This window comes from Arvicanthis niloticus, chromosome 20 (genome assembly GCF_011762505.2).
Source record: "Arvicanthis niloticus isolate mArvNil1 chromosome 20, mArvNil1.pat.X, whole genome shotgun sequence".
Lineage (NCBI taxonomy): Eukaryota > Metazoa > Chordata > Mammalia > Rodentia > Muridae > Arvicanthis > Arvicanthis niloticus.
This window is the reverse complement of record NC_047677.1, coordinates 50,839,767-50,852,708: the sequence shown is the minus strand read 5'-3', so window position 1 is coordinate 50,852,708 and position 12,942 is coordinate 50,839,767. Positions and strand designations below refer to the sequence as shown.

The 12,942-nt window shown below is 48.1% G+C and overlaps 1 long non-coding RNA gene and 1 pseudogene across 2 annotated transcripts in view; one reads left to right on the top strand and one right to left on the bottom strand.

Moving 5' to 3' along the window:
* Positions 1–12,942, bottom strand: part of LOC143435256 (uncharacterized) — a 35,968-nt gene that overhangs the window by 5,696 nt on the left and 17,330 nt on the right. Inside the window, exon 1 of one of the 2 annotated variants that reach the window (XR_013105393.1) lies at positions 429–664. The exons of the other annotated variant lie outside the window; for it this stretch is intronic. This is a non-coding gene — a long non-coding RNA (uncharacterized LOC143435256). Of the gene's footprint in view, positions 1–428; positions 665–12,942 lie in introns of those variants that run through there. 2 annotated transcript variants of the gene reach the window in all.
* LOC117724205 (H-2 class I histocompatibility antigen, D-B alpha chain-like) lies at positions 7,678–11,751 on the top strand (annotated as a pseudogene).

Below are 12,942 nucleotides of genomic sequence, written 5' to 3'. Positions count from 1 at the left end.
CTGGCAAGTGTCCACACTGCACAGGCCTGAGGAACTCTGGGGTCAACTTGGTTATCAGATCCACTGTCCCCCACACCTGTGACATTCATGTCCCTCACCTCATCAGTTCATAGTGTGAGTGAAGGTCAGAGAGGGAGTGAGAGGGTCAGAGATTACATAACTTCTACCACACTATCATCATTATTCTGTGTTATAGTCAGTGACAGTTCCTCTCCTACTGTGACTGAGTCACTAAAGCAATGGAAGTGTAGACACAGGACAAGTACACTGTAGACAGAAACCAGTTCCCCCTGTTCTATGTTGTCTCCAAAGGGGTCTCTCTTCCCAGTGGACAAGAGGGTCTACTGTGCTGATGCAATGATCCAGGTCCACATGGACAAACCCAGGACTCAGAATAAAGATCCTTGTAAAAAAAAAAAAATACTGACCTGGAGCCACAGACTCTTCATCTAGGAAGTAACACCAGGAATCTGTGTCTCAGCCCAAGGCTGACAAGGTGGACACTGAGGGAAGAGGCAATGAAAGTCCTGCAGTCAGGCTTGGCTGTGTGAGGCACCCACTGCAGGGAAAACAGAGCTTGGTCTATGTCAGGTCTGTGTAGGGCTTGCAGGCCAGTGCCTCTGCTTTAAGGAGAAGAACCTTCTACTGTGTCCCCAATCGCTTGTGTCACCATTATATTCCTGAAAGTGGCTTTTCTTCTGGAAGACTTCAGGATCTGACTTCTGAAGACAATAAGAGGAAGGGTGGAGGAGAGGACACAGAGAGTCTGGCCTGCTGGTCTCTCCTGGTGTCCAGATGGCTCCTGGGTCAGAACTCGGAGACACCATGACAGAGCTCTGTCCACAGCACAGGGTTCAGGCAAAGACTTAGTCTCCAGGCAGAGAGGTCAGGGGTGGGGAAGCCCAGGGCTGGGGATTGGCTATCTCCCCAGTGCCACTTCTGCTCCTAACCTGCCCCTACTAGCGCCACCACAGGTAGAAGGGGTGACCACAGGTCACATAGTCTCAAGCCAGATCTCCATATTAATGAGGTACCTAAAGGACAGAAGAGCTTAGCCAATTATGGTTTCCTCCCCAGATATTCCTCCCTACAAAATGCATCTAACGTCAGGCCTGCCCTGAGAAAACAGGGAATAGTTTCTCATCTACTTTCTGCCATGACAATAAACTTCTTAAAACCATGGACTGTTTCTCTTGCATTGGGATCCACCATGGCAACAGTGGAACAGGCATTTGTCTAAAGAGTCTCATCTAATCTCCTGCAGAAAACCTCTATGTGTTCCCAACCACAGTGACCACCAACCCAAGCAAGCCAGCTGCCCACGACTAAGCCAAGCCAAGGACTCTCCCTGTGGGGCACAGCCAGTGTTTCTCTCCACCTCTCACCTTCAGCCATGGGCCAGTCCAGAACGTTGCCCCCCACTTCATTCTCGGCTCTTCTTCAGCTTCTAGTGGCACCTGGGTACCCAAGAGCCTGAGATCCAGACAGTCGCCAGCAGTCCTGCAGGCCCAGAGGCTCCCCTGAGACTTCAGACAGCACTTGTCCACCCCCGGAGCAGTGTCCCCACAGTGGTTTCTCACAGCCGGACAACTGCCTGGCGCCTACATGGGGCAAGAGCATGGTCAAACTTACCAAGTCCTGCCTCCTGCCTCTGGAGCAGTGGCCCTAGCCCCATGCTGGGGCAGACCTGGGACTCCACACTTTAATGCTACTGTGGTAGTTTCTGCTTCTCCTTCTTTCCAGTGTCTTTTCCAGGGATCTTAGGTGTCTGGTGTGATCTGTCTGTTCTTCTCTCAGGAGCACATCCACAGCTGAGATAAGACCTAACATCGGTGCTTCTCTCTCCTGAAACTTGGATGCAGATATTTGAATATGAACTGTCTTATATTTAAAATCTTAATCTCCACTGCCAGCTCTATGGACCTGTGACTTGCAGCCCAGCCTTGGGCATGCAGGATGCGGTATTCAGCATAGTCTGTCTTAAAGTCCTGTTCATAAGCCTGTTGTTGCTCTGCACTGTGGATGGCTCTGCATTGCAGGAGACCAAATTCCTCCTCATAGGCCTGTAACCATTTAAATTAACTAATATTTGTAATACTAAAAACACAGGAGGAATAAACTGAGGCAATAACTTGCGACTGCAGCGAGGAAACTTTATTTTCTAAACTATATATGAGATATCTATTACAAGCCTGGTTCTACAACTAAAATGCCAGCTCTTCAGAAATCTCTCTGTGTGTCATTCTACCAAGCTAGCCTGTCTACCTTTCTCTTGAGCTCCTCCAAACCCAAGAAGGGTCCTTAGCTCTCTTTCCTAGATTTTTTTTTTCATTTATATCTTGCCAGATGCTTCTCTTTTGTTCCTGAAAGGCCAAAGAGAAAATGCCTATGACTTACTTGGAGCTTCTGCCATGAAGGCTTTTCAAAGCTGAGAGAGAGAAAGAAAGAGAGAGAGAGAGAGAGAGAGAGAGACAGAGACAGAGACAGAGACAGAGACAGAGACAGAGACAGAGACAGAGACAGAGACAGGAGAGATTCCCTGCTGTCCTGGATTAATACACAAGCTACCACTGGGAGTCTTTTTCCCAGTGGAGACATGCAGGAACTACATTGAAGCAATAGTCCCTGAGGGGCTCACCTCAAAAGCTTCTGTACCACAAAAGCCATCAAAGCAGCAACAGGCCCCTCCTTCTCAACCCAAAGGAGTAAAATGTCTCTCAGGAGCAGTCCATGGTGATGACACCTTCTTTCCTGCCTCAGCCTACTGCCTTGGTTAAACACTGCAGGAGCTGTCCACAGTGTTAGTGCCTCCTCTCTAGACTCCCTGAGTGGCCCCACAGAGATGGAGCCTCAGAAAAAAACAGCTACAGTTGGAAAGGACATTCCAGCCTAAGCCTTGGCCTCAATGCAGAGAAAACAGGGTGTGAAAAGAAAGCACCATTTCCTGGGCAGGAAAACCCACCAATCTCTGAGCATCCCTCCACCCCCAAGCTCAGGACTTGAAATTTTACCAATCTCTACTCTGGAAATCTCTGCCCCAAGAAGCTTTCTACCCTCATAAATCCTATATAAACACTGCCCTTTGTCTGATTCCCTGCTGTTTGTTCCCAAGAGCCAAGGGCAGCCATTCCTGGATCCATCCCTCCACACCCTGGATCTTCCAATAAACCTCTTTCATGAGATTTGCTGCCTGGTTTGACTCTCTCATCAGAAGAAGCCAAGAAGAAAGGCAGCAGTGAAGAAAAGAAAAGAAGGAGCTGACTGAGGCTCCTGAGATCCTAGCTCAGCTGTGGAGACCCTCTCCCAGGAGTTACAATGCCTCTGCTGAGGAGGCTTCCTCTCAGTGCTGTGTGGTTCCTGGGCCCTGTGTCTCAGGATGCCCTTCCACTGGGACACTGTCCCACCTCAGAGCTCTGTGGTTCCTGGGCTTTCAAGTCTCAAGATCCCCTTTCATCTGAGCAGAAACACATCTACAGCACCTCCCCCAAACCCCCAATCAGCCAGAGCAGCTCTGTAATCTCAGAAACACTGGGAACAACCTCCATCCACAGGGACCTCCCCTGTTAATCTACAGGTTTCAAGACAATTTCCACTGGCTTGGTGTCTCCTCCCAATAATGGACTTAAAAAAACAATGCAAAGCCATCTGTGAGGGTGGAATTCATGCCCCATACATGAAATCTATTATACTAAGCTTCAGGAGCGACCTTTAACTCCCAAGACTGGAGAGATATGTGCCTAGCTACCTTCCTTAGTCTCCTGTTTGCACAGTGGGAAGTATTGTTTTGGAGATGAATGTCAGGTGCAGGCTAGAAAAAGTGACACACATAAACAAGAAATAGGACTCTAACAAGGACAACCTCCCTCCATTAATAAATTGGAACTATGACCAATTGTTTGGCCAGTGTAACTTCTCCACAGGTATTCAGTAAGCCTTACTCCCTGCTGGCTGCTTTCAGTCCATCTGTTTATGTACATTCCAAGCCTGGGACCATTTAACCCCCTAACTGCCTTCTCATACCTAAAGTCAATACCTCAGGACCAGCTGATAGGGTTGAGTGGAGGGAACTCTCTCAAGCATGACCAACAGACCCACCATTTGTTAAGAAGCTGTAGCTGGTGCATTAAAACCAGTTTTAAACTCAGGCCTCTGTATATTTCATTATTTGGATGACCTGTTAATATGACAAGCTAAAAGGCAAAATTAAAAACTAACCTCAGAGAATCTTAAACAGGAAGCCATAAAAGCCCTAAAAGAAAGAGGCTTTATATTATCCAAAGATAAGATTCAACTTGTTCAGGCTGGAGAGATGGCTCAGCATGGGTTCAGCATGAGCTCATGTCATGGGTTCCAATACTTTATTCTGGTGTCTCTGAAGAGATGGATTGGCAGTTAAGAGCACTGACTGCTCTTCCAGAGGTCCTGAGTTTAATTACCTGCAACCACATGGTGGCTAAAAACCATGTCATGGGTTCCAATACTCTATTCTGGTATATCTGAAGAAAGTTACAGTGTACTCATATACATAAAAGAGAATAAATCTTTAAAAATGAAAGATTCAACTTATCAGACACATCACATTCCTAGGGAGAGAAATCAGTATACCCTCAGTTTGGCCAGCTACACCTGTCAGTGACTTCCCCAGTGCATTCACCCTGAATACCCTTCAAAGCTTCTTAGGCAATATTAATTGGTTAGGTCTTGGCTCACCATACCAAACAGGCAATCACAGCCTTTATTTGCTTTTCTTAAAGGTGACAAGGACCCCCTTCTCTCCTCTCTCCCTGATGCCAGCAGCCAGAGGGGCCCTTTGTTCTATTAAACACCACATTAGAAACACCTGGCGTGTTATGATCCACAACACCCAATCCAGGTCTTTACATTCAGTTCTTCCCCACAGTGTTTGGAGCCTTACATCAACCTCAGGGGGTCCTAGAATGGCTCCATGCTCCAACAGGGGTAGTTCCTCAACTACTAACCGAGGTTGACACTTTATCCACTATAAGGACAGGAAGAGAACATACCTTATAAATTGTAGGTAAAGAACCTGATCTAACTGTTTTCCTTCCCCATCTCAGACATCCAATGGCTCCTGAGAAACCACACCTCCTTTGCTAACAGCCTCATTTGATTCCCAGGATAGACAGACAATCATTACCTCAAAGATAAATTCTTGCAGCCCCACCAGTCTTTAGGTTACTTCCTTCTCCACTGTTCTCTTGGTCTTCTATCCCAAGGCCCACAGCTTTTACAGATGGAGAGCCACAGGATGGTGTCTACACAGTATACCAAAAAGACACCAGCTCTGAGTTACATTTTTTCCCTCTCACAGAAAAACTTCCCTGATTTAAAGAACTGTATTCTATCTTTCTGGTTTTAACGTACCTGAAAAACAAACAAACAGGTAGTCTATGTTCAGACAGCACTTATATGGTCAGCTCACTCCTGTTGCTAGTCTGTTCCTATTTCAGACTTGGTGGCAATCCTCTTTCCCACCTATTAAGATTTCAAAAATATTTTAAACTAGAACATATCCATTTTTAGTCAGCCATGTGTGGTCACACTCATCCCTCACCAGATATGCCTGTGATGGCAACACTTCAGCCAGTAAGATTGTCACAAATGAGGCCTTTACTCTGTCACCCCTCACTGCTAAAGAACTCCCATAAGACAACCATATTAATCTCAAAGGGCTAAAGCTCAAATTCCTCAATGCCCCCCTAAAATACCTCAAACACATCCTCAGAACTTGCTCCTTCTGTCCCTCCCTAATTCGAATCCCTGCTATACAACAATTGGGCACCAACCTCAGAGCCCTAAGGCTAGCATTGCCTTCTTGCCAGTATGATGTCACTACATATCATCATTCAGTCCATAAAAATTTGTATTCGTTATCACTGATATCAATTCCCATAAAAAGAAACCTTAATTAATCTCATGTTCTCCAATTTTGCTGTTATGGGGGTCCCTCTCCATGTCAACGCTGACACTGGACCAGCATTGGAGAGCCATCAATTCAAAAATTTCTGCAAGACTTGGAAAATTGTCCACCACACTGGTGTCCCTCACAACTCTCAGGGATAAGCTGTCATTGAAAAAAACAAGTCAAACACTTAAAAAAAATTAATTAAACACAAGGCTGTCTACCACAAAATACAAAAGAAGACATGGCATTATTCACACTGAATGTAAGACAAACCCTCTAGAGTCAACCATCAAGTATGCCACCCATCCTGGTCAAATGGTAAGACCATTTGACAGGTGTTGCAAGGAACCTGATTCCCTATTAACAGTAGGAACGGGATTTGTTTGTATCTTTCTGGAGGACCAACCTCACCCTATCTGCCTATGAGCCTTCAATGTCTGATGAGACCTCTCCAGTCAGAAATATGGCGCACCTGATGGTCACTGAGAAAACAAAGAGGAGACCAGGCAGGCACCTGAACACACAAAACCAGATCACCTGGAAGGACACTCATGTCCTCATGGACACAGCTCAAAGCAGCTGTTCCCCCCAGACCCAACCAAATATGACTCCTTCTGTTAGTCTCATGGCTGATTTTACCCGGATTAACACCATACTGGGGCAAGCCCCACTCCTGCTAACATATGCTTTCCTTATTTTATGTCATGGAAACATAACATGGGAAGAATCAGATATTCAGGACAGGAGACTGCTCACGACCAGGATGTCAGAAACCCATTATGATTCCTATACACACAAATGCCACTTCCAGTGCTGATTCCTTTGCTTGCTTTCCTTGACAATCAGACCCATCATGCCTTAAGGACGTTAAGACTTATGAAGAATTTCCCTATTGGTCTTGTAAGTTAAAATGAATGCATGGGACACCCCACACTACAGATATACACTACTCCACAGTTTCTAAGGTTAACCACTTTTGGACAATCATTGGAGAACCTTGGAACAAACCATGGAGAATGGGGTGATTTGTGTTCCCTTTGATATTAAACCCTTTTCCCAGTAGACAAGACAGTCTACAGTGCAGAGACAATGTCCCAGGTCCACACAGAAAATCTCAAGACCTGGAATGAAGATCCTTGTAAATAAGACACGCCCATCTAGAAGTACAGACACTTCATCTGGGAAGAAACAGGAGGAATCTGAGTCTAGGCCTGAAGCTAAGAAGGCAGATCCTAGGAGAAAATGCAATGTCTCCTCTTTACAGATAAGAGTCCTGCACTCAGGCTTCCAGTGTGAGCCCAACACTGCAGGTGAACAAAGGCTGGTTTGTGGGGTCCATGTGGGGCTTGTAGGACAGCGCCTCAGGTTTAAGGAGAAGCATCTCTCCACTGTATCCTCAACGTTTTGTTTTGTTTTTCATTGTATTCCCGGAAGTGGCTTTTCTTCTAGAAGAGTCCAGTGTCTGACTTCTGAAGAGAAGAAGAAAGAGGAAGGGTGGAGGAGAGGACACACAGAGTCTGACCTGCGGGTCTTTCCTGGTGTCCAGACAGCTCCTGGATCAGAACTCAGAGACACCATGACAAACAGCACTCTGTCATGCAGCACAGAGTTCATGAAAAGTCTTAGTCCCCAGGCCCTGAGGTCAAAGGTGGGGAAGCCCAGGGCTGGGGATTCCCCATATCCTCAACTTTCTTTCTGCTCCTACTGTGTTAGATCCTTCTGCCTGAACACTGGTCATGCAGAGCCAGGTCTCACACCCATTGGATGACTGGATCCTGGGGGAACCGACCAGAATCTCAGCAGGCACTGGTAATACAGTTCAAGCAGCCCATGGGACTCAGATGCCCCGATCACAGATGGGGTCTTTGGAGCTGCACATGCTGCTCCTGCTGCTGGAGGCCGCCCTGGCCCCAACCCAGTCCCACCGGGGTGAGTGCGGGGTCGAGAGGAAAACGGCCTCTGCGGGGAGGGGCGGGGGCGGCACTGAGGAAGCCGCTTCCCCGCGTCGACCACTGCGCACTCGCCTGGGGTCCTGTGAGGAGGTCGGGGTCTCACCGCGTGCCGCCCCCAGGCTCACACTCGATGTGGTATTTCTACACCTCCGTGTCCCGGCCCGGCCTCGGGGAGCCCCCGGTACATGGAAGTGGATGACATGCAGTTCGTGTGCTTCGACAGCGACGCGGAGAATCCGAGGATGGAGCCGCGAGCAGCGTGGGTGGAGCAGGAAGGGCCTGAGTGTTGGAAGCTGGAGACACAGAGAGCAAAGGGCAACAAGCAGTGGTTCCAAGTGACCCTGAGGAACATTATGGGCTACTTCAACCAGAGCGAGGGCGGTGAGTGACCCCGGGTCGGAGATCAGGACCCCTCCACAACCAGACACAGAGGCCAGAGACATCCAGGGTCCCAAGTCCTAGGCTCAGGAACAGAACTGACCCAGGACCAGTTTCCCCTCAGTTTGGAGGAATCGAGGGTGGGTGTAGCGTGGTGTGGCGTGGCCTTCCCAGGGAGGGTCGGGTGGGCCGGACTGACAGCAGGTCCTGCAGGCTATCACACACTCCAGGGGATATCTGGCTGTGATGTGGGGTCCGACGGAAGCCTCCTCCGCGGGTACCTGCAACTCGCCTACGAAGGTCATGATTACATAGCCCTGAACGAAGACCTGAAAACGTGGACAGCAGCGAACATGGAGGCACAGATCACCCGACACAAGTGGGAGCAGACTGGTGCTGCAGAGAGATGTAGGGCCTACTTGGAGGACAAGTGTGTGGTGGCTCTCTGCAGACACCTGGAGCTCGGGAAGGAGACGCTGCTGTGCACAGGTGCAGGGGCCCCGGGCAGCTCCTCCCTCTGCCCTCGGGCTGGGGCTCAGTCCTGGGGAAGAAGAAACCCTCAGCTGGGGTGATGCCCCTGTCTCAGAGGGGAGAGAGTGTCCCTGGGTCTCCTGATCCTCATCACAATGACTGCACTGACTCTCCCAGGGCTCAGCCTTCTCCCTACATAGTTCCCAGTCTGTCTCAGGAGGGAAGGAGAGAATTTCCTGACTGAACAGCAGGAGCTCCCTGCGGTCAGCCATGGCCTCTCCCAGGCCAGGTTCTCTGCCCACAGCTATGGTCTGTGGACACTGACTCCTGTCATGCTGAGTGTGTCAGCCCTTACATTTCACGACAGAAAGTCTCCTTTACCTGATGGGAGACATGGACACCCTACACAAGGCTGGTTCCCCGAGTTTCTAGAACTTTCCTAAAAATACATTTTCACAGATCTCCCCCCCACCCCCCACCCCCCACCCCCCCACCCCCCCCCCCCCCCCCACCCCCCCCCACCCCCACCCCCACCCCCACCCCCCCACCCCCACCCCCACCCCCACCCCCGCCACTGGGTTTGCATCTCTTAGACAACCCAGTTCTATCTAATCCTACAGTGGGGAATGTTCATAGGAGCCCTTATGGGGTAACCTGGAGGAATATAATCTATGGAATTTCTTTTTTTCTCTCTCTCTCTCTTTTCTTTTTCTTATTTCTTACTTTTTTTTTTTTTAAAGCATTATTTTGCTTCTGGTCAGGTTTTGTCTGCACTGCAATGATGCTATTTCTCCAAGTCATTGTATTATCATTTGTATCAGATCATTTGTATCTCCACAGACTGGATGATTCGATAAGTTAATTCAGGGGTCCCTCTAAAGGAGAAGTTCTTGTGAACTTAGACTGTTTCCTGTCAGAACTAAACATCCAGAAGCCTCCTGGTCTTCCTCTGACCCACAAGTTACAGTGCTCCCCCTAGTGGATCAGGAATTGGACTTTCTGAGAGACAGGGTCTTCTGCAATCCAGGGCTGGAGTGAGGGGGAAGATCCACACACCCTGTGAGCATGCTGTGGTCCAGAAAGAGGTGCACCGGGGTCCACAGCACACTCCTGAAATCCTGTATAACATACCTGTAGTTTGTCACCCCACAGGCAGGGGCTGGGAGTCATTTTTTTTTGCCTGAGTGTCAGAGGTTCACCACATTTCTGCTATACACTTTTTGATGGCTGTTCGCTTGGACTGACAGTTATGCTACTCAGCAAGATGACCACAGTGATTGGGTCTCAGTGGTGACAACCTACCAGTAGCATATAGCTCTAATTTCTAATATAGATATGAACTCAAGGACACATTAAATTATTTTTCGTTCTTTTATTCTTTGACTACCTGTCTCATGCTATACAACATGAAGTAAGGAAGACATGTTGATCCATTGATGCACTTGGATTCCGTCTTAGCTTCTGAGTCCTCAGAAACATGTGCAGTTCTGTGTGGAGGGGACAAGCTCTACCTACTAGTAACTAGTGCAATGAAAGTTGAAGTGTTCAAACAGACACATAGTTCAGTGTCATCACTGATTTAACTGTGCCTAGTGTACATTTCAGTTTGCCTTGTTAATTGTAGAATTTCTTAAATCCTCCAAACAGAACCACCAAAAGCACATGTAGTCTATCACCTCAGAAAACAAGGCGATGTCACCCTGAGGTGCTGGGCCATGGGCTTCTACCCTGCTGACATCTCCCTGACCTGGCAGTTGAATGGGGAGGACCTGACCCAGGACATGGAGCTTGTGGAAACCAAGCCTTCAGGGGATGGAACCTTCCAGAAGTGGGCATCTGTGGTGGTGCCTCTTGGGAAGGAGCAGAATTACACATGCCATGTGCAACATGAGGGGCTGTCCCAGCCCCTCACCCTGAGATGGGGTAAGGAGGGTGTGGGTGCAGGGCTGGGGTCAGGGAAAGCTGGAGCCTTCTGCAGATCCTGAGCTGGTCAGGGCTGAGAGCTGGGGTCATGACCCTCACCTTCATTTCCTGTACCTGTCCTTCCCAGAGCCTTCTCCATCCACTGACTCTAACATGGCAATCATTGCTGTTCTGATTGTCCTTGGAGCTGTGGCCATCATTGGAGCTGTGGTGACTTTTATAATGAAGAAGAGGAGAAACACAGGTAGGAAAGGGCAGGGTCTAAGTTTTCTGTTAGAAATGTGCTCTGCTCATTAATGGGAAACACATCCATACACTGCATTGCTGTTGTCTCCAATTGGGTCTGCTGTCAGTTCTGGGAACTTCCTAGTGTCAAGGTATTCCTTGAACTCTCACAGCTTTTCTTCTTATTGGTGGAAAATGAGGGAACTATCCTCCAGGTCCACTTAGTTTGAGGGGCGAGATTGTCCCAAGGTCATTGGAGTGAACCTAGCTATGTTGGGGAGCTCAGGGAATCCATAATAGCTCCTCCAGAGAAATCATCTGGGGTCCTGAGTTGTACCGTAATATGAATACATATATATGTACATATACAAACATATACATAAACATATACATTTGCTGTGTTTTACCCTAGGCAGAGACAGCTCCCAAAGCTCTGATATGTCTCTTCCAGATTGTAAATGTGACACTCTGTGTCCTGACTGGGGAGGGACAATGTGGTCATGATTGGGTTTCAGAGACTCCCAGAATCCCCTGTGAGTGCTGGGTAGTTGGAATGTTGTCTTCAGAGGGATTGTTCATTTATCTTGTTCTCTAGCATGAAGACAGAAGCCTGGAGTGAACTAAGTAACAATAGATGTGTTCAGGTTTCTCCTGTGATGTCGAACACCCTCAGTTCTCTTCAGAAACAGTGTCTGATGTTCCCTGTAAGCCTGTGGGCTCAATGTGAAGAAGTGTTGAGCCCAGTCTGCCCTTACACACCAGGAGCCTGTCCCTGCATTGCCTGTGTTTCCTTCCACAGCCAACCTTCTGGTCGAGGGGGCATCTGCCTCCTGTCAGCGCCATGCCCTGAGCTGCAGCTCCTCACTTCCACATTGAGAATAAGAATCTGAATGTGAACTTGATTGTTCACATCCTTGACCTGAGGGTTGATTGACAGGTGAATAAGGGATTGAAAATACTTTGTGTTTGTAGAGGAAATAAATGGCAGATGAAGAACCTTCCAAAATTGTGTCACTATGCTGTGTTTATCTGGTGGGACAGGATAAGGCTGTGGGAGCTGAGTGTAAATAAAAATGTGCCCAGATGAGATTCTTGTTATCTGAGACAAGGTCACCCTCATCTCTGTCTCCTCCTGGCTCTGTCCTCTTCATCACTGTGAAGCACATGCTGAGAGTTTGTGATCACAGGGACACAGGATGGCCAGAGCCTTATCCTGTCACGAGGATTACAAGCAGCCCAGGCTGCTGTCTAGTCTGTGGTTCTTTACTTTGTCTTCTGTGTTTATTTCTTGTGTTTTTAGTTTGTATGGAGGACAGGGCCTATTCTTGTTCCTGTGAGTGCTTCCTGTCTGGTTCTCCTCATAGATGTCCAAGTGTGACAGCAGTAGGAGGTGTTTTTCCCATTTTTGTCCCCAGCAGACACAACAAGGGCTCTGGTCTCAGGACACTGTGCCTACACAGATGAAGTAAACTCTTTTGATCTCCTGCCTCCTTCCAGATGCCTTTGTGGAGTTCTCCCCATCTTTCTCCTCTTTCCCGTCTTCCCCAGCTAACCCTGGATTGCAGGATCCACACAGAGGAGTGATCCACAGGCTCTCATCAAAGATCTGGTCCTGTTGGACCTATGCTGTGCCCATGGCCCCTCTTCTTTCCTAGGCTCTGAGGATCCTGATGCTGACTTCAGAGAAGATTCGAGGGTTGATGGAATGAGTCTACTTTAGATTTATGTTTATTTTAAAAGCTGATCCAGGGACTAGACAGATGGCCCAGGGCAGAGACAAACTGGGCTGTCCTGTGACTCTTACCAGGGAGTTTCACCTTCCACAGTTTTACTGACTCAGGTTAACTATGATCTGAAAGTAATAAGGCAAACATGGTAGAAATAAGTGACACACATGTTTTTTATAAATTTATTTATTTATTATATGTACACTGTTGTTGATGTCTTCAGACACTAGAAGAGGGCATCAGATCCCATTACAGATGGTTGTGAGCCACCATGTGGTTGCTGGGAATTGAACTCAGGACCTCTGGAAGACCAGTCTGTGCTCTTAACCGCTGAGCCATC